Source organism: Anguilla rostrata, chromosome 16, assembly GCF_018555375.3.
Source record: "Anguilla rostrata isolate EN2019 chromosome 16, ASM1855537v3, whole genome shotgun sequence".
In the NCBI taxonomy this organism is placed as follows: Eukaryota; Metazoa; Chordata; class Actinopteri; order Anguilliformes; family Anguillidae; genus Anguilla; species Anguilla rostrata.
The window spans coordinates 17494250-17515182 of NC_057948.1; the positions used below are offsets into that span (position 1 = coordinate 17494250).

Here is a 20933-nt window from a genome sequence, read left to right on the forward strand (position 1 = left end):
AGGTATTTCGTATGTACCTTAACTGTAAAGTGCGCAGAATTATTGACGTGTGTGTGTATCTTGCTGCCTGAGTCTGTTGCATATTTATGCGCTCTTAATTATTTGGCACTCCCCGATCATTACATGGGTGTGCTAGTGGTTCTGTGTGCACGATATTCGTTGTTGCTTGTCTGTGTGAAAGCGCAGAGTAAGTGAGAGTTATTGCTGACACGAGACCGGGGTGCTTCGGCAAACCTCATTGGCACGAGATAGGAGAAGGGGGTAGTTGGGGTAGTACGGAGAGAGAGGGGCTGTTTTTGCTTGAGTGCGTGCAGTGAAGCGCACTGCTCCAGATCTCGTTGCCTTGCCGGGGGCCTCTCTCGGGGGATATGAGAAATTTCTGTTGCCATTGCACAGGTTGAACAAAAACAGAGAAAATGAGTTATCTAGCCCGTAAACTATTCTTCAGCATAAAACGAGATTGCTGCAACGTATGTTATAAGGTATAAAGTCTAGTTATGAATGATGAGTATTTCCCATCTCCAAGTGTTAACGTAGCTTGTGTTTATTTTTACGTCATTTGACATCATGGACATCATGTAGACGCACTGCGTGTCAAGCAGTGCGTCTAAAACTTAATTACTACTACGAGGCTCTGCACGAGGGACTGACGTGTTTCCATGTGTAAACAACATGTTGTGATTTTTCACTGGGGCAGGTGCTCGCTCAACTAGGAGGGAAAGATGGGAAGTGTTTCTCATACTGCTGTCATGGGATTTTTTTAAACGCCCAAATTTGCACAACGCAGCATGGAGATAACCCAGGTGTTAGCATTTTGGAACCCGACGAAGCAGAGTCACAGAAGCTGCTCTATTTATTTTCCATTGAAGAGTAAATGTATTTCAGGTAGTGGAGCAGACAGTGTTTTAACATGCAACTGGATTCCAGGAGAATGGACAGAGCGGTCTTGCCAAGCAGCGAAACTGATTATTTTAAAAGGAAGGAAGGGAAGAGGTGTGAAAAGGCAGCCACACCTAAGAAACCGTACCCCTGCCTTTCTGTTGGGTGGTTATGAAATTTGTATTAGGTGCTTTGCCAGTATTTATAGTTTTTTTTTAATGGTAGGGCGGGGCGCTAATTGGGGGAGGGGAGAGGCTCGTCTGTGCTGACGGACTTGCCTGTTTTCTTTAGGTCGGACCCCTTAGGATAACAGCTGGCATAAGCATTCCCGCTCGGGGAGCCCCGACAATGAGCTGTCTGTTGACACTGTCAGAAAGATTCCGGCTCCCCGTTTGAAGGACGCTGCCCGCTACATCCATATCTTGTGATCTAGAGGCTGCCACAAAAGATTTTACCGCCCTCAGCTTTTTTGCTTTTGTGGAGCGCGTTAAATATTCCTCGGACAATGTGTTCTGATTTTGAAGTCGTTTTTTAAAAAAATTCTGCATATTGGGGCGTGTGGGCAAAGTGGCCCTGATTCGAGCAGTTGGGTTAAACAAAGCTGCCCAGCATGTGGGGGCGGGGGGGAGGGGGGGTGGTACTCTGTTTGGGGTCCCGGCTAGAAATCGCACAGGGGGGAAACGAGAGACCAAGTCAACAGAGAAGGGGTGCTACTGTGTGGAAAGGCTTTGGGAAAGAAAGCAAACGGAGTGACCTGTGACAGATCGGAGATTCAGCATGGACAACAGCGAGGCAGTACAGTCAGCCCATCGCATACAGTTTAACCCCCACCCACCCATTCCACTCCCACCACATTCCTATGGGTAGTGTTGCTGATTTTTCTTCTTCTTTGGTCGGGTCATCCACCGCAGGCGCTACCTGGATCTGTGTGCCTTAGAAAGCATCAGATGATGAATCAGGCAAAGTGCTCCGCTCTGGCTGTGAAATCAGGAATGTAAATATGCGCATGCGGCCGTCTCCTCTGCTACAGCCGGCAGCGTGCTGAACGTGGGCTCAGACACTGAGAGGAAGCCTTTCGAGCCGGGCCTGACTCGGCATCGCATCACAGTCTGCGCTCTTTAGGTGTGTGACGGTAGGACTAAGCAAATTACAGCCGTCTGATTCAGCCCCTCAGGCTTTGTGGTCCGGAGGTCACCAAGGTCACCGTTCTCACGCAAAATTTTTAAAAATCAGCGCGTTGTCTACCCCAGGCTGTGAAATGGGGCGTGGTTCTTCTCTGCAGCGCGGCGAGCGCGTTGCTGCTCGGTTCGAGCGCGGGCTGCGGTGTGAGATGCATCGTCTGTTTGGAAAGGATCGGTGTGAGTGCCGAGTGCGCGTGCGTGCACCAATCCTCCCACCGCGAGGCCAATAGCAAGGCTTCAGTTTCTGATAAAAGACTCAGGAGATGATTCGCTCATCCATATTGCATACATGTGACAAAGTATATGCTCTCTCACTGAAGGTCAGAGGAAAACCGTGCCTGGGCAGTGTACACACATACATTTCAGAGGGGCGGGGGGGTGCGCTTCCTGTACTACGTGCACAGATCTGATCCTGGATGGAAAAATCATCTTTTTTAATCAGAGCTTCCATCACCCCCACCCTCCATGTTTCCATCCGCAGTGAATGGTCAACGCGTGTCACCGAAATCAAGGACGGGAGGGAAGGCTCTTCGTTCTGTCAGAGTTCTGTGTGTGTGAACATGCCCTGCCGGGACGGGGCAGTGACGCGGGTGGGGGCTGATGGGAAATAAGGGGCAGCCTCGGAGCTGCCTGCCACTTGCGGCTCCGGGGTTAAGCGTGGGTCTTGGGGGAATTGGCTTGCTGTGCACTGGCTCGTGGGAACTTTGCCGGCACGTTCTTTTGGAACAGAAGCGCCTCCTCCGAGGTCCCCTTCTTGCGTGGTGGATGCGACGTGGGAAACGACTGTGGTCCTGGACTCGGGCCAGATTTCTGTTTTTGCCTGGTACTTCCACCCTCAGCTGTGACCTTTGACCTCCTGTGACGGAGCAGCGATCAGGAGAAGTGCCCCGGGCTTTCCACATATGGAGTCAGGTCACAGCAAGTGCAGTACTACAGGTCTGTGTGTGTGTGTGTGTGTGTGAGAGAGAGAGAGACAGTGTGTGTGCGAGTATGTGTGTGTTTGTGTGTGTGAGGGAGAGAGAGAGAGAGTGTGTGTGTGTGTGTGTGTATGTGTGTTTGCATGTATGTTTTCTAATGTAGCCAGAATACATTGGTGGTGGTGCAGGTGAAATTAGTGCTTTTCACCAAAGCACAGACATTCAGACAGGCAGGTACCGCACGCACATGTCCTTATGTTTCACTGTTTCTCATGCCTCCCATTTGCAAGGCTGCTTTTTTGGAAGAAGCCGCCTCCCCCCCAGTTCTTGCCTCCCTCGCACTCCGTACGCAGCACACTTACGCACAGAGAGACTGCCAGGTCACGGACATGTGCATGAATGCCTCTGTTTTCTGGAGCATCGGGGGAGATGAATGAATACGCCAGAACCTCTTCGCCCCCTGCCCCGCCCCCTCCCCCGCCCCTCCCCCTCGCTCAGATATTTGATATCTGAGAGCATTCCAGGTTGCGCCCTTTATAGCTCTAATGGCCGGCCCAGCCCTCCCTCACATTCCTGCTCCTGCCGTTGGTGACCCCGTCGTCACTGACTCCTCCCACTCAGATAGTACACTTGTCAGCTGAATACAGTGCCGGTGTTTCAATGGGAAATCTCATAAAAGCTACAAAAGGTCAACCTTTGTAGAGATTATTATTATTATTATTGATGGGGATATTTTTATATTTTTTATTATATTTGTAAAAAAATATCTAAAATAACTTAATAATAATAAGGGCTTTATAGTGCTTTTAGGGAAGATGAGGCCAGCATGCTTTTGTGCTCATATTGGTGCTGTAATATGCATGACAGTGGATTCCAGGGAGGGAAGGCGTTTGGTGCATAGCTGACTCCCACAGTGTAGACAGCGAGTGCTCACAGCTCCTACTCTGCCTCTCTGTCCTGCTGCTATTGTGGTGGAAATTCTGTCTACATCCACCGGCGGTTAGAAGAGTTGAACGACTTGCGCACAATATTCTTTTCAAGCTTTAATGCTTGCAAACATAAGCTTATCCTGAGAGACACTCTTACCTAGTTCTGAGACGCAGCCCAGAGACTTGCTTTTTTATAGCATATCCGGCGACAGGCTGTCATTAAAAACTGATAAACCGGATACATGTGCATTTTCAGTAATACTAATTTTAGAAATCACATCTTGGTAGATGTGTGTGGAAGTGGCTTGTCCGTCTCTTGACCTTTCTTTTCTCAGAATCGTTTCTCTGTCTTGCTTTGCGAGAGAGCAGACAGGCGTTTGTGGTCGGCACATCCTGTAGCACGTCTCTGCTGCTGGCCTCTTTTGCACACACACACACACACACACACACGTCAAAATGTAGACATATGACACACGTATCTTTACTTTGAATTTCACCAACAGACTATACTCAGGCCTGACAGGGTAGGGCCAGGTCCCTCTCTCTTCGGGCCTGGCCTTCAGATAGGGGCCGGGGCAATGGCATTTCCCAGACCCCCCCCCCCTCCTGTGTTTATCTGTCTCTGCCCAAACTCTTTGTTATGGTAATGAGGGCTGGGCCCATTATTTTTATGGAGTGTTAAATCAGCGTGTGGTATATACTGGCAAGACAGGCCGCGGTGTAGATGTTAAACAAGATCAAAGCCTTTTGCGCGATACGGTGTGGTGATTTATGCTCTTGTGAAAGCATGGCCCTCTCTCTGTCTCTTTCTTTCTGTTTCTCTGTCTCTTTCTCTCTCCCTCTTCATCTCTCTCTCTCTCCCTCTCTCTCTCTCGCTCTCTCTTCTCTCAACATTCGTGGCGCAGTCTGTAAGTGCTTGGTTCTGTTGACATTATTTCAACCGCACTGCTGCACTCAGAGGCTGTCTGAGTACGCTGCAGTAGATTCAGTCTAAAAGTAACCCAAGAAAAGCCTTCTACTTAAAAAAAAAAGAAAATAGAAATATATATATATATATTCCACTGCATGCAGCCCATTTAGGTGTCGGGAGCAGGAAGCAAAATTCTATGAATAATTTAACAGTGGATCAAAAGCATGACATCCTTATACGTGGGCTTTTTTTGCCCTCCCGTTCTGGCCGCGTGCGTTTCAGATTTCCCCTCCCCTGTGTAGATTGTGTGGCGATGGTTGGCACTGAAGGACGGTGGAGCTGTAGATATTGTGCTCTTCCTGGCCTGCCCACAGGCTCACCAGCAGGCCAAGGGCAGAACGTTAGCGGTTAGCGGGACACCTGGCGCACGTCCCGTAGGCTACGCTTCGGGCGTAGCGACAGTTAGGGGGTGTGGACGAGGAGCCAGTTGATTGACGCCAGGGTGCAGTTAGCGCCCAGACGTCAGGGGTGGCATCAAGTCTCCTGCATGCCCGCCACCATCGCAGGCTGACCCGAACGGGATCGTCGCGCTGTTTCCGGACCGTTCCGGGGGCCGGGCCGGGGTAAAGGCCTGCCAGGCCCGGCTGGCGCGTGGCCAGGGCGGGGTCCCCGTGCGATCCGGCGTGCCGGCGTGCCCCTGCCCTGCCCCCGCCGTGCGCGTTTACACCCTGACACCTCAAAGCTGATTATCAGGCGCCGGCTCCGTCCCGCCTTGCGGCTCCGTGTTTAGTAAACAGCAGAAATGTATTCTGTGTTCTTCTGTTCCAAAGCGTTTTCATGAAACACAACGCGCCTTTTTCTCTCCTTGTACTATAGCGTCCCTGGCACTGTCATAAAACAGACAGGGAAAAAGGTGCCTGGTATTTAGTGAAAGCGCTGTGGAGGCGGTATACCTGCAGATAAGAGTGTCTGCTGCTTTAATTAAGCGGGTGCGATGGGGATCCCCCCGTTGCCTTTACGAGCCCCGCGGCGCTGGTGTGTTTTCGGAGCAGGGATCCGTAAACGGGACGTCACGGGGCCCCGGCGTTGGCCCGCCTCTGGTCCGTACGGAGCCTCGGAAGAACGTGGCGGCCGCTCTGACCGGTAAACCATCAGAGACACGGCGGGGGAAATTGCTGTAAAACCCTGTTATTAAATTGCATGATTTCATCTACAAATCGTTACATGCGGAATGTCTGGCACAGGAGAGCGACTGAGACGCGGAGGGAGAGAGAGAGAGAGAGAGTGATGGACTAATTCGGTTTGGTAATTGAAAATGTGATACCATTCCGCACCCAGTCAGTCTGTCTAATGCACCTCGGCAGTGGGGCTTAATTTATGTCTGGAGGTAAGTGGGAGAAATGGGAAGCATGGCCCTGTGATTTCGGCTCGGGGCATTACAGCCTTTGCGCCATGAAATTACAAATGTAGAACTTTCTAGAATAAATAACACATTCTCTCATATAACCTGCGAAGAGCAGTCAGCGTTTGTAGAAACCAGTAAAGTCATACCTTATCTTTGAGAACCTGGAGACGTTCTTAACGCAATGTTATCTTCCCTGAATTGATGCCATAAAGAACTTCTCCTCATTTTATGGTAAATTCTCTGCTTCGTAACCCATTGTCTGCTCCTAAACATTAATTGCTCTCTCTTAACCTTTGACCTTTTGGTCTGCTTTGATTTGGGATCTTCTCCTACGTTTGTCTGTTGGGATGTGGGGGGATGGGACTTGAGTATAGAATCACAGCACCAGCAATCTCTTCACAGAGAACATTTAGAGACGTCATGTTCTGTACTTGGAAAACTGTTAAGATGGTAAGATGGAACAGGATTACATGCCTGAAAGTGCTTTTTTAGTGCTGACTCTTCTTTTGTGGAACTCAGTGAAGATACGGAAGACACAGTTTTGTATACAGTGTCACTAAAACGACAGGGAAACGGCACTGAAATGTGGCACACTTAAGTGCGATTTTCCATTCTTGAAACCCACTGAGCGGTAATGTGACACGGTGTAGCGCAAGACAGCCTGTGTGTGTGTGTTTGTGTTCCTTTTTTTACTCCAGATTTTTTTTTTACACGATTAGAGGGAAAAAGCATAGCTACTTTTTAGGTCCCTGTACATGACAGTGTGTTTCTATTTTTTTTACTTCTTTTTCCTATTGCCGTAAGCGGAGCTGACTTGAGAACTGAGCCGGGCTTCCGTGGGGCTAACCCGGGCGTGTCACCCCGTGTGCTGGAGACCAGGAGCAGGGAACCCTGAAATCTGATAACGCCCGCAGTCCCCTCATGCGGCTGAGCCGGTGAAATAGAGCAATCTGTCGAGGCTTCACCGTCGCTCAGCCTGAGGGGTGAATTTGATCCCGCTTTTTTCGCCCCTTTGCCAGACCTTTTGAGGTGTGATTTAGGAGAGCTGATGTGCCCCAACAGGGCGAGTGCCTTCTAGTGTTAATTATGTAATGGCGGGAGGCCGTTCAACGATACGCACTTGACACGCACGCCATGAAAGGCCTCTGGCGTTTGGGTGTAGCGGCCATTAAAAAGCTTTGGCAGAACGTCTCGTGAGCCAGCGTGCTTGGCGCTAACAAGCTCGCTGCTTTCGAATGACAGCACTCCGCCCCCTGTTTGATTGACAGCCGGGCTGTCCTGTAGGTCGGAGCCCCGTCGTCTGGGATACTAGTTGAGGCAGCTGTGTGGAATTCTCCTTGGACCTCTCTGTATTGGGGGAATTCACGGAATCATTGGGATGTCTTGCATGCCAGTACCTTAGTGACCACTGATTTCTGTGGCCCGAGGAATGAGAAGCGTTCTATTGATCTCTGCTGAATGAGGACAATGGACAGTTTGGGGGTGGGGTTGGGGGGCGGGGGGCACTTAAGGTTTGATTTGGACTTGGTACCACCATTCCACAGCAGGTTATCTGCAAAGCCAACCTGGCATTTGTGTGTGTCCCCCAGGCTCGAAACCGAATTGATCTGTGAGAGCCACTGAAGTCACCAATATTTTGGATCATTTATTTCCTTTGAGAAGATCTGGGTTGCCAGTGCGAGGAGACTCCTGAACAAGGCAAGTACGTATGTGCAGTGTGGTACTTTCTCAGTTTTGGTGAGGGGGGCGATCAGTTAGAACAGTGAGCAGACAAGAGATTATGGAGTTACAGTTTGTAGTTAACCTAACCTGTGGCTTATGTAAAGTGCATTAGGGCTGCTTTGCGTGGTGTAATCTGCAAGCCTGCTTTCTGAGAAAGCGGACGGATCGTCTTCCCATTGTTACAGGGGATTTGCATTATTTTCCTCGGAATGCTTGGAGAGAATTCCGGCACGTCTGCCACCAAAAGAGGGGTTTTAACCATGTGGGGCACAGCCAGAATGCAGAATGGCTGGCACTGGTGGTACCATGGCCTGCTTTGATTCTGTTCCGCATTTCAATTATCCCGTTTCACTCCACTAGTTCCAACCATGGCCAAAGGAGATATGTTTTATTGCCAAATTGAAAATGGGAATGCAGATGGGAAAAAAAGAATATGCAAAATAGCAACATGTAATATGTGTGCCATTTCACTCTGATGCTCGCCAATCACGAATAAGCAAAAGTATGTAATAACGCGCATCCTAATTTGCATTCAGTTTCGATGTGCTCACTGGAATTGCCTGCGTCGCTAACTGCTTTTCTCTAATAATGGCGTTTTTACATGCCCGATTAGCTGCTACTGCCTACCGAGCTATGAAAACAGGGTTTAACAGCGCACATGAGAGCTACGCTCCACATTTAACACATCTGAGCTGTTTGAGAGTCTGTTTGCTTAAGGCTTAAAAGTATATAACCGTGGTGTGTGAACGTCGGTGCGCTTAATGCTTTGGATGTATTGTGTGGAAAATGAGAAGGATGGATGGAATCTTACACCCGGTCAAACGAGGGTGAGGAGGACAGCAGTGTTGTGCTGTGGAATTATGCTTGGCATTCTAAGGTTGCGGGTTCAACTCCTAGGTTTTTTTTTTGTTGTTTGCCTGCAGCCCCCCCGCCCCACCCCAACTTTGTATTACTATATGTTCAGGTATGTAACTTCTCCAAATAACTCCTTTGTGAGATAATGCTATGCACACCAGTACTATGATTCACATATGTAAATATGCAAATCACTTCATGTTCATGAGATGAAAGGTGCGATAACACGCTTACCAATCTACAATGTAAAACATGATTGCGGTACATTATACCTCTACAGGTTCTGCTGTGATGGATCGGATTGAACGAGAGGACCTTGGTTAATAGCAACAGCGCCTCTTCTGATGCACGTCCAGATCGCGCGGGTTTAGCTTTGATCAGTCCCGACTCGTATCGGTGGGAGAGGATGTCGAGCCCCCCCCCCCCGGCGCACCGTAATTCCATCACGGGTCCTTTTTAATTTTTGATTTTTCCCTGGCGGGAGGATCGATGAATAGGCATGAGGACGAGGCATCGCGCAGATGGCGCTGCTTGTTCCGCCGCGGGCGCCCGGCGGGCGAGGCGCGGGGGGGGGGGGGGGGCACGGGCTCGTGGGACGAAAGCGCGTGGGCGTCAGAGTCGCGCATTACGGCGGGAAAGACTTCATCAGACTTCAAAAACAGGAATAGTGTACGTACCTTACTCTCCCGCCTGCGGCCCTGTGCTCGCCGTCGCCTGCTTGGAGAGCGCTGCCCATCGCTTTCGCCCGCGCTTCCCCTCCTGACCACTAGTGGCAGCGGTGTTGCTTAATTGGGTTTATTCCGCCATACTCCTGTGATGTCTCCCGTTACAGATGCTACGTTGTTATTTTACAGTCAATTGTACATGTGTATAGGGTTGCAAGTCTAGCATTAGTTAGTATTGAATGCGTATGCCAATCAATACTCAAACTTCGACTTAAAATGTATTTACTCACTGGCTTAGCTAACACTCTTATTATTGGGAACCAGTGCAGCTGTTTTGCAATTTGCAGTTGTTTTGAACATATTGTAACAGTGGTGTATCTTTACTGAAGCTATTCTAGTTTTATGAACTTTTTGAACACACCACCTAGGATGTGAACCTACAGCTCTCTTTCTCACGATGGGGAGGATGAGGATTGGATGAGGAGCACAGGCATTTGGGTCTGTCAGTCAGCACTCTCCGCTTCTCCACCGCAGTGATGGATGGGTCCTCCTCAATCCCAGAACCCACGGTTCACTCTGGCATTCCATCTGAGCCCATTGGAAGCTTATTGTAGACAATAGCCATGTAGCTTTGTTTACAGCCTACAAAAGAAGAAAATTCCAATGCCACGCACAAACATGTACTTAACACTGGACTGAGATAACCCCACATTAAAAAAAGATTATCAAGTGAACGCAGATCCAGTTACTTTTCCTCGTAAACTTCAATGTAGTTTCCAACTTTTACAAGCTCAGGAGGCACGGATCCTTCCCCTTCCCTGGAGGAGAGAATGCGCTCTGCCCCTTCGCGTTCGCCTCCCCCCGAAGGCTGAGGTGTTTGATTTCCGCTCTGATTACAGGCTGTCTCAAAGACGCCTTGACAGTGTCATTGCTGGCGCTGCGGCTCTATCAGAGATGCCATCCCCCTGATCGCTGGGCCGATCTTCCGCCCGATCTGATGGAAGATAGCTGTGCCTGTTGGTGCAGGCCAGTCTGGGCCAGTTTGTGGGGTGGGGAGGGTACTGGGGGCATATATAACTTTAAAAAATCTTGCTAGCTAATCACAAGAACTGGTTAAGTTAGGTTAAGCTAATTACAAGAACCGGATACATTAAGCTAATCATAAGATGTGGTTAGGTTACCTTAAGCTAAGGACTTAGCCTGCTGAACAATTTGATTGAATCTCTGATAAGCATCAGGTAGTGTGTTTTTCCCTTGTCCCGCCCAGGGGAGGTTTCTGTATTTCTGCCACAAGGGCTGATGTCTGGAGAAGGGCCCCGGCGCGAACCCGCAGAGCTAGCCGGGGCCCCGCACAACCTGCTCACAGAGTCAGGGGTCAGCGTTAGCCCCGCCCGGAGGCGCAGAGCCGGCCCGAAATGCCTGTGTCTTCAGCCGGTCTGGAAGCGCCTCGACCCCGGGAGCAGGAACGGCTCGGCGCTCTTCGCCTCCTCTGGCCCGCGGTGCGTCAGGCAGACGCTCGTAAATCAGCGCACGGCTTTTGTCCTCCGTGTCACGTACGTGTCACATCAATCCAGCGCGCAAAACGACAGGTCGCCTCGCAGACAGGTTTCCAAAAACTTTACAGAGCAGGGTTGTAAAAATGGAGTAGAATTTCAGCCGCAGCTCATTTTTAAAGAGATTTTCTTTGTTCAGGGTGGTTTTTGGTACTTTTGAGAAGGTGGTTTTGGGTAGTTTCTTTTCTTTTTGCACGCAGATGCCTCTTTGTGACACAGAAGAGTTTCAGTCCTACCAATAGCGCAAAACCCGTGGTTGAATCTCAGTGGAGCGTATGAGTAAGTTTCTCTCATGGGAAAACTCCTGACAACTACATCAACAAAGTGTTATGGTCTCTCAAATTTGATGTGTTTTTGTTTCTGTCTTTTGACAAATGACTTCACTGAGCTGCGTGCGAAATGATTTGACCTTTCTTTCCCCCAGGAACTTTGGCTCTCCTCCTGGAAGGTCTGGCTGTAATAGGGTTCACCGTGGGTTAGGATGCAACAGTGACTGCTGGAATGCCCGTTCCTCTGCTTTGCAGTACCCAGTGTGCGACTGTGTGAAAGAACGGATGGATTCATACTTGGTTCAGTGTTCAGGGGTTTGTATGCGTGGCTCATTATGGGATGGCTGAATTACAGGCACGTTTCCACGGCGATCATCATTAGACTGAAAACTGCGCTGAGGGCGAGTCAATATTTGAGTGCTGAAATGACCCGAGCAGGCCCCTCCGGTATCCCCCCCCCACCCCGGCGGGCAGCCCCCGGAAGCTCCTCCCGAGCGCTAATCGGGCCGGCTGCGTGCTAAACGGGCTCGGCACGCGGGCGCGCCGCCGCGGGGAGCGATCGCTAATCTGCCAGATTTTCTCTGGGCAAAGCGGCGCTCTCTGTTTTTTCTTTTTTTTTTAAACATCTGTGCCCACGGGCGGGCGCGGTGATGGAAGCGCGCCGGCTTTTGATTAACGCGTCTCTCCGGGAGAAGAGCCGCTCGCGGAAAAGCGCAGCCGCCGCGCCGCGCGATCCGATTGGCCCCTGCCGCTTTGGAATCTGTCGAGGTGCGTGTGTTCGGGAATAAATTAGGCCTTGATTAAGCGTGCGGCTGGAAGGAAAGCGGTATAATTAATCAGCGTGCGCCGGTTGTTCTTTCGGCAGTCTTTGGCCCTTGCGTTTAAGAGAGGAACCTACTTATCCCGTTTCAGTTATCAGCGTCTGCGGGAGGACATGAGGTTGTCAAAAATGAAATAAGGTCATCGATTTGCTCAGCAGACACCAGCAGGGCACTTTATATATGATCCACAGGTCAAACTGGATATTTATGATACACCTTATAGCTTCGCTCTGCAGTGCCCCACAAACCAGAGACTGTATATATACGTGTGTGTGTGTGTATGTATATATATATATATAGTCCAGCTCTGTAGCCATTACTCCACACAGGCCTAGAGATAAATTTGGACAAGAATCTCTCTCCATGGAAAGACTGAATTCCAACCATTGGAAGCTTGGTCATTTGAGTGAAAGACAATACTGAGCCCAGATGTGCTTTGGGATGAAATTCAGGAAAGAAATGCAGCCTAAAATTGGATCAGTATATCTTTGCACACCTCATTTTTGTGGAAAGTAAGGGCTGAGGGAAGTTGTTTTGGTTTTTGCGTGAGCGCCTATGCAGTTTTATTGGTTGTGCACCAGGAAATCTGAGTTGTCGTACAAGTGTCAGCCTGCTTTCTCCTCATGCCAAACCCACAGTAGCTCAGGTATTGACGTTGGTGTTTAATTTGTGCCTCACCTTTGTTTTCGACGAGACCGGCTCACAGGTTTTGCTTCTTTAATTCATGACGATTCATCATAAAGGGCCTACATTTCAGAATTTCATTTCAGTTTGAATGCTCACTGCAAGCACTCCACCCCACCGCTTTTAGCCAACGTGTCCATGGAGAAAGGAAAGATTGAATGTGACAGAAGGATATATAGGCTAGGACATTGGCTGTTGGGCAAATGTATGGGATAAGGAGTCAAACACAGTGAGCTTCGCACGCAGTCTTTGCAGGATGGGCCTTCCTGTACCGCCCTCTGATGTGTGGATCTGAAACTAGGAGTCGGTCTGCGGAATTACAGCCGCCATGATGGAAACGGCTTCGTGCTGGAGCCTAACATATATTGTGAGGGGCCTTCTAAGAAGGGCAGCTGATGATCGTTATCTCAGGGGCAGGGGCCTTCTTCTCAGGGGCTTTGAACGAGGTGAAGTGATGCGCTCAGTGCACCGTACGCTCCTGCGTCGGATGATCCAGCCGCCTGGGTCTCCGTACCGGTCGTCCCGAAGGGCTGGCGAAAACAAACGGAAAGCCCCAGCCGCAGCTTCTCCCTCTCCGTCGATGAACGTGGAAATAAACGAGCTCGGAAAATCGCGGCTGGCGAACTGGACGCGGCGCAAGGACGTCCCGCTTTCATGCCGCGCCGAGAGCCGGCGACGGACCCGCCGCCTCCATTGTCCCCGTCGAGTGCTTTCGTCCCGAGCGTCGCGCGTATCGAGTGCCTCTCTCCGCCCGCCGCTGAATGGAAACAAATCAAAGAGGCGGGATGCGTTAAGGTGCCCTTCAAACAATGGAGGGCGGATCAAAAAAGAAATACTAGAACAATAGGACAAGGACACCTCCATTCATTCAACGAGAAGCCACTCCAGCCAGATCAACCTGCTAAATGTTCATGTTTACACGATGCGGTAGCAGGAAGTTGCCCTGCGGCCTTTTAAAATCCAGAGCTCCAGCTCCAGTATAGTAGCGCTGTGCTGTGAATTTAAATCCATAAGTACTATTTAAAAAAACATTGTAGTCCCTGTTTGGATCCTGCCTGAACAGTCATGACAGGAGGAATTGGCCCGGTGGTGGGGTACTTGACCTGACTGTGGGAGAGTGAGGGTTTCTGTCTGGGGCTTCAGGGAGAACAGGATCACCTTGCACGCGTCTCATACTGAGCATGCTCAGTTCACCCTGGCGCTGGTGTTCGGTTACCTGTGTTGTAAAGCAGGTTGAGACCAGCTCTTTCAGGTTCTCTGGGATGTGTTTAAACTGCCATGTGTCACACCTCATTCTCATCGCACACGTTCTGTTCCACCGTAAAAGTTTCTCAACACCTTACACATTGCAGAGCATTGCAGAGATATCAGGGCATGCATGACGGTACTCTTCCTGGCAGTTCACGTAATAGTGGTGTGGTGTAATAAACCTTCTGTTCACGGTTGAGGTTTGCCCTGATAAGGGGGTCACAGTTCAGTTAAGCTGTATTGGAGCTACTTGAAATTTTTTTTTTTTGCTTCAGACCATGAATATCCAAGTGCCCCTATACCTGCCATTGTAAAGCCTGCAGGTCACCAGGGACTTCTGTGAACCGTCACTGCACACCCAAACTGACAGGAGCAGTGAAAGACGTACGCTGGACGGTCGACCCCGTTCTGACCCAGTTCTGAAAGCGGGTCGGGGCTGCATCTCTGCAGTGCGACGCTACATTGGCCTGCATTCGGACCGGGTCGCACGGGAGCACAGCAGCACCCGGCTAACTCACACACAAGGCACGGCCCATTTCTTACTGCAAAGGTGTGGGCTGTTCCTGCCAGCACAGACACCGCCAGTGTGTAATAGTGCTGGTACAGCCTGTTCCTGCCAGCACAGACACAGCCTGTGTGTAACCGTGCTGGTACAGCCTGTTGCTGATAGCACAGACACAGCCTGTGTGTAATAGTGCTGGTACAGCCTGTTGCTGATAGCACAGACGCAGCCTGTGTGTAATAGTGCTGGTACAGCCTGTTGCTGATAGCACAGACGCAGCCTGTGTGTAATAGTGCTGGTACAGCCTGTTGCTGATAGCACAGACGCAGCCTGTGTGTAATAGTGCTGGTACAGCCTGTTGCTGATAGCACAGACGCAGCCTGTGTGTAATAGTGCTGGTACAGCCTGTTGCTGATAGCACAGACGCAGCCTTGTGTATAGTGCTGGTACAGCCTGTTGCTGTAGCACAGGCAGCCTTGTGTATAGTCTGGTACAGCCTGTTGCTGATGCACAGAGCAGCTTTGTAAAGTGTGGTACAGCTGGCGTAGCACAGAGCCACTTTCTTGCTCTCGTCGCCAAGGGTCCCGTTCTGGCAGCACATCCGTTATGCAAATTATGAGAATGTGGAAACCGAATTCCATTTCAAATATTTTTCAGTCGGGAGGGAAGCTGATTGATTCATGACCACCTTAAAAATGAGCAGTTTGTATGTGGTATTTAATCCAAACAATGGAGGCTCTGTGGTCTGTGGCTTACGCTGGTGATCATTGTAGGGCCTTTTACTACAGATTAAATCATTTTATTATTTTCGCATGAGTCTGTTATTTCCACTGTCATGTGGCTCAATGGTACATGCATGAAATGGCACAAGACCACATTTATGTTGGGGGGAAAAGCCTGTCCTTTACTGGTTTTACATTTAAATTTAGCACTCATGATTCACACCAATCTTAATTAATGTGCCTGTTGGTATATGTCAACCAGCGGCAAATGTTATGGTTCTACATGCTACGGCTGTTGTTCTGTTCTTTGCTGACAAATGTATTATTTATCTTTCAATCTAAAAAAAAAAAAGCTAATCAAACAGCCAGGTCTGTTTTTCTTATTTGTGTCCCGGTGGCCCCATCTTTGATTTATAAATACAAACAAGCTTTTGAAACGGCATATGGTCCTAATTACGCGCTCTCGGTTCACACAGGAAGGAAACAGACCATTAATGAAGGGAGCCGAGAGACCGGTGGGCGGTGACGGGAACACTGGCCGCTTTGATGTCTCCTAAGTCGGCCAATTGTGACCCGACGAGGAGTGGCCGATAATTGCAGGAACCGGACGGTCAGCTGTCCCTTGTGCAACAGGAAGGTTGCGGTCTTGCGTAAGGGACGGAGCTTCTCCTCAGAGTGACGTGGAATGGAGCTCAGCTCACAGTCAGTTCCGCCGCTGGCCTCATGCGATAGTATCTTTAAGAGCAGTGACTCAGTGATGTCAGAAGCTCTGAGCATGCGGGGCCGAGCGAACCGTAGAGGGACAGTTTCAACACCGCGCTTTCAGCGCCATGAATCACTCGCGCCGCCAGCCCATCGGAAATCGACTCCGCGTGCAGCGCGTGGTAGAGCGAGGAGAGGCGGATGACGCATCTGGATCGTCGCGCATCTGAGTTTCATTTACCGGAACCGGGAAGGGGGAAGGGGGGAGGGGGCGTTACCGCTTTTGGCTCCTGATCTAAGTTTGCTTTTCTCGTGTTTGCGTGGCGGCGGTACACGCATGTCAGCGAGGCGCTATTCGCCCTTCGTCGCTACAAATTCTGGCCGACTGAAAGCGCACCTTTGAGCCCCGCGATCTGTCGCGTACGCTGTTGGGTGATGGAGAGCCCTCGCTTTGATCTGGCCTGCGCCTTCTCTCTGCCAGTCGCAGACCCGCAGCGCCCAGAGCAGGCTGTTCAGATCTTACATCATATGTGAAAACTGAAAAATGCTTCCCCCTTCTGTCCTACAAGGAAGTGGCTCGTTTTACATGTAATAATTAACTGCTCAGCTCCATTATTTGCGTGGTGAATAGGCTTTGTGTCACCTAATATTGTAACACAAAGAAAGAAACGCCCTTACGCCGTGGTCGAAAGCGATCTCAAAATTAAACTTGTGAGATCCCATATGTCTTGCCTCACTGTAGATTTTTAAACCTGTGCAGCCTTAAAACTGGACAAAAACAGAAAAGAACGATGCAAGTTACAGTTAAGTCCAAGTCTGTGTGATGGTGTTTTAGACAACTTCGCTTCAAGCTACTGTGAATTTCTTGTTATTTCACATCTTATCATGGACAAAAGTGGTTTTAAGAATTTATTTATTTATTTATTTATTTATTTTTAAACTTTTTTTTTGCAGTTTAGCAGTTAATGTTGGGTACTGTTATGCCTCATTTAAACAAATACCCTGACACTTTTTGTGCAGTGCATTTCCTTGAGTGGGAGTATATTGTAGTGTGTAATCTAGTTCAGCTGAGTCATGCCGTTGTGATTGCAGCCACATAACCATGCCACCATGATGAGTCCTGCATGCCACCATGAGGCCCCCTCTGGGGTTTTCTTTAACGCGGGCATGACGCATTGAGGTGAGCTCGCGTGCGTTCTGCTCCGGTGAAACTAGGCGGCTTTGCAGGGGGGCAGCGAGAAGTATGCTTGTACGGTTATAATGATCAATTAGCGTTTTTGTCGATGTGTCATTCCTAAATCCCCCCACCATCGAATAGGAGGAGAGTATGTGCGCACGAGCGTGCGACGTCATTGCGAACACACGTACAAAGATTCACAACAAAAAGATTCGGTCTCCGGGACGGAAGCATTGTTCATTAATAATCGCAGGTGTCAGGTTATCCGGGAGTCAGTGTGTGTGATCAGGGTGCTTCCGTGCCTCATTTGGAGTCATTTATCTCCCTAAGCACCTGAGAGAATCGGCGTGTAACCGTGGCGTGATTCATGACCCTGAGATTAATCTCGCCATGGAGAGGAGAGAGAGAGCATGGCGCGTTTACATCTCCACAGCGTCTTAAGACCCCCCCGTCCTCCTTTGCCTCACGCAGGCCGAGCGCCTCGGCCGACCGGCTGCCCTCCCAAAAAACGTTTAGCTTAGCGCGTGCGTGTCGGAGCCTGCAGTTTCCTGTGCGGGGGGCACTTTGGCACTGTCCCCTACCCCACCTGGTGCCAGTCACAGCCCACGGGGTATTTGGACCCTGGCAGAACCAGAAGGAAACGTCTACTGAGCTCAGGAACATGTGTGTGCCTGATTTGACTGTAGTTTGGAAGCACTGCTTTGACACAGCAAGGCAGTTACATATGATATATTCCCTGTGTTTGCTTGCACTTTACACCGTTAATCACTAGTTTCATGCAGTTGTGCAGTGTGCAGTTACAGGCATTTGACTTTATGTGACTTGTAAGAAATAAGTGGAGTTCTAAAGGACGTACTGTCTCGTAAACTTTCCTGGCTCAACCCCCCAACCCCTCTCCCTACCCCCCAGTGATGAGTAAAATCCGTCAGGTGTGAACATTCCACGTATGTGTCCCTGACAGAGGACAGGTTTTCCTCTGCCATTCATCGCGACGCTTCTGGCGCGTCGATCACGCCGGTGCTTCCCCAACGCGGGCCCCCCCGCCTCATCGCAGGTACTCCCGCACGCTAATACAAACATTTGTCACCATTATGACTCATTCCGCGATTTTGGAAATGCGCTTTGTACCCTCGGGGGCTCCAGACTTTGGTGAGTCTTTATCATCCATTATTCAGAGCGCACTGTACAAGAAAGCCCCCGGAATCCTCCGCGCCCAACTAAATAAAGCGCGCTTGACGAATGTTACGCTCAGAAGGAAATAAAATAAAGAGAGAGAAAAAATCCGGTGATAACTTTATTTCCTCTTATTTGTGTGACGTTGGTAATGCCGTGTTATAAAGTGCTTTTTAAGATATAAGGGATGTGGTTCTTCCGCAGATTTCGAGGTGATATTCCCCTGTGTGTTGCATTAAGCAGATGGAGATGTGAGTTTATTTTTGTCTTTTTATTCACTGATTGCCTTCCCTCGCTTTCTGTTGCTCTCTCCCTCTGCGCCAGTGTTCTCATTCATGCTGGGATGTGTGTGAGGGCAGAGACTCTCGCCTGCCTGTTTTGTACACAGTGAAGTAATGTGTTTCTGGTGACCTCATTTGAGACGGTGTTTTAATTTGCACCTGGCTGGGGGAGCACACTAGACCTGAGCAGGAGCTGAGGTGTGGATGGGTTCTGTGTCTATTCTGTTTGCGTGTATTTTCATTTGTGTGGATGGCTACAGCCCTCAGAGGAGTGCACTGAATACCGCTAAGTTTATCCACCGGTTTTATGTTCACTCGCGCGTTCCCAGCGGTCCCAGATTCCAGAATGTTCTCTTAAGAAATGGGGCTAAAGCCTACCGAATAAAAACATATATAGACCTTTGACGTATGCAGAGACGTAGTCTGAGGCATCAGCTGAGTTCTTGCGAGGGAAGCAATGCTTTCAGAGCAGGAGGGGAGCTGTATGGCGCAGACACACACACACACACACACTCTCTCTCTCTCTCTCACATACACACACACAGTGATGCTTAGGAAAACAGTAGGATCAGAGAGGTTCAGAGGGAAGAGGAGAAAACAGGCCCATCAGGATCCATTGGCAGTTGTAGAGTTAGGGGGCAGTAACCTGTGATAACAGCATGCCTGTGTATGTATGTGTGTGGAGGGGGTCTGCTCTCTGAAGAATTCACGTGTATATTGGTATAGATGAGAGGAATGGGTGTTCAGGAAGGTTCTAAACGGTGCAATGTAGTGCATTTTTGGTTATTGTTTCTGGTTTTCCCATCTTTCTTCTAAAACCAAAGTGATTTTGGGATAGACTTACAGTATGGGTTAGCCGATGAGTACTGAGATTCTCCCCCAGTGAATACAAGCATGCATCTGCCATTCAAAGCCCATCATTTGGACCAGTGTCCTGTATTCACGAGGATAGCTTTGCCAGAGAAAACTGTGTTTCATTAATGTACTCAAACCACAGGACTTATGATCCACAGGCAGTTCAGGTTGATACGTTTGTGTGAACCGAGATTAGCCCTACTTCTGACCATACTACTCCAGCATTGAGGTTCTGCCATCATCCTCCTGCTGTCAAGATTGGCATTTACATCGGCAGAAGAAACTGACTTTCCTGCCTGATCTTCTATGGTTGTATTTGACTGCCTGGACCCACAGAGGTAGCACTGAAACCACTTATGTGCACTTTGCAGGAGTTGGGGTGCCTATTTCAGGTTCTATTGGGTTACTATAGATCATGGACTTCGTGACATACTATTCAGGAATCACAGATATGCGGGTCACTGGGTCTACATATCAGTGGTACATACTGTACATGCAAAGCTTTTGCAGTGAAATTGGTTATTGAGACAGCTCTCTTACCAGGTGAATTGCTGAAAAAAAGATTTATGAAGTCAATACGAAAGGCACTTTAGGTTACTGGATTGATTGTTTGTGATGGGAAATTGTGCGAGTGAAACCATTTCCCCCTCAGTTTGAGTTATAAATGGCGGTGAGATGACTTGTCTGCATGTACAGTTAAAAGCCCGAATTGATGTTACCTTTCCTTAATGCGTATTGCCCTATTGACGGGTCCAGGAAAATGAAGAGAGGCTTTGATGGGAACTTGTTAAAAAGGTGCACTCCTCTCCCGCAGTCTGAATTTTTCTAAAAAGAGGTTATTTTAGGGATTATCTGTTCAAGCTCACCTGTCATTTTTATGGTGTTTGAAAGACTAACATTTTGACAACTTTAAGTGTAAAACGGCATCATGGAACAGATGACGAGTGTCCTGTTTGAACATTCAGTGAAACACAGTGAGGAGTTGTTTACAGTTTTCTGCCTGCTTAGCCAATGCGAATATCCAGACTGTTTGACGAGTGATTGCATGCGTGTCTCAACAAAACTGCAAAAAAATAAAGAGTTGGGTGCAACTATCCTACGTTTAATAGGCATTAGGGCTTTGTGAATTGCATTCCACGCCAAGTCAAAGTGCGAATTTGAAGCCTGTGTGTCATTCACTCACCTCACTTGAGTGGCTTATAAGAGATTGATTGAAAACATGAACAGGATATTGGGAATACTCAGATGCTCATTGTGGGGGTGAGAAATTGAGACAAGCTGTCCTGTTCAGCCCATAAGCCTTAAACCATCACCACGGACAGAAAGGCTGTTCAAGCAGCACAACATCATCACTGGAATGAATGTTTTGATTAAACTGAAACCCACACTCAGTTGTTACTGTAAGGTTTAGTTAACTGGTCTAGTTTACTACAGTATAGTTAATTGTAAAGGGACTTAATTTAGTGGCAGAATATACATTTCT

The 20933-nt window shown here is 49.0% G+C and overlaps 1 protein-coding gene across 1 annotated transcript in view; it reads left to right on the forward strand.

Annotated features, from left to right (window-relative positions):
* The window catches only part of sema4ba (sema domain, immunoglobulin domain (Ig), transmembrane domain (TM) and short cytoplasmic domain, (semaphorin) 4Ba), a 54871-nt gene that overhangs the window by 440 nt on the left and 33498 nt on the right, over nt 1–20933 (forward strand). The window lies entirely within an intron of this gene.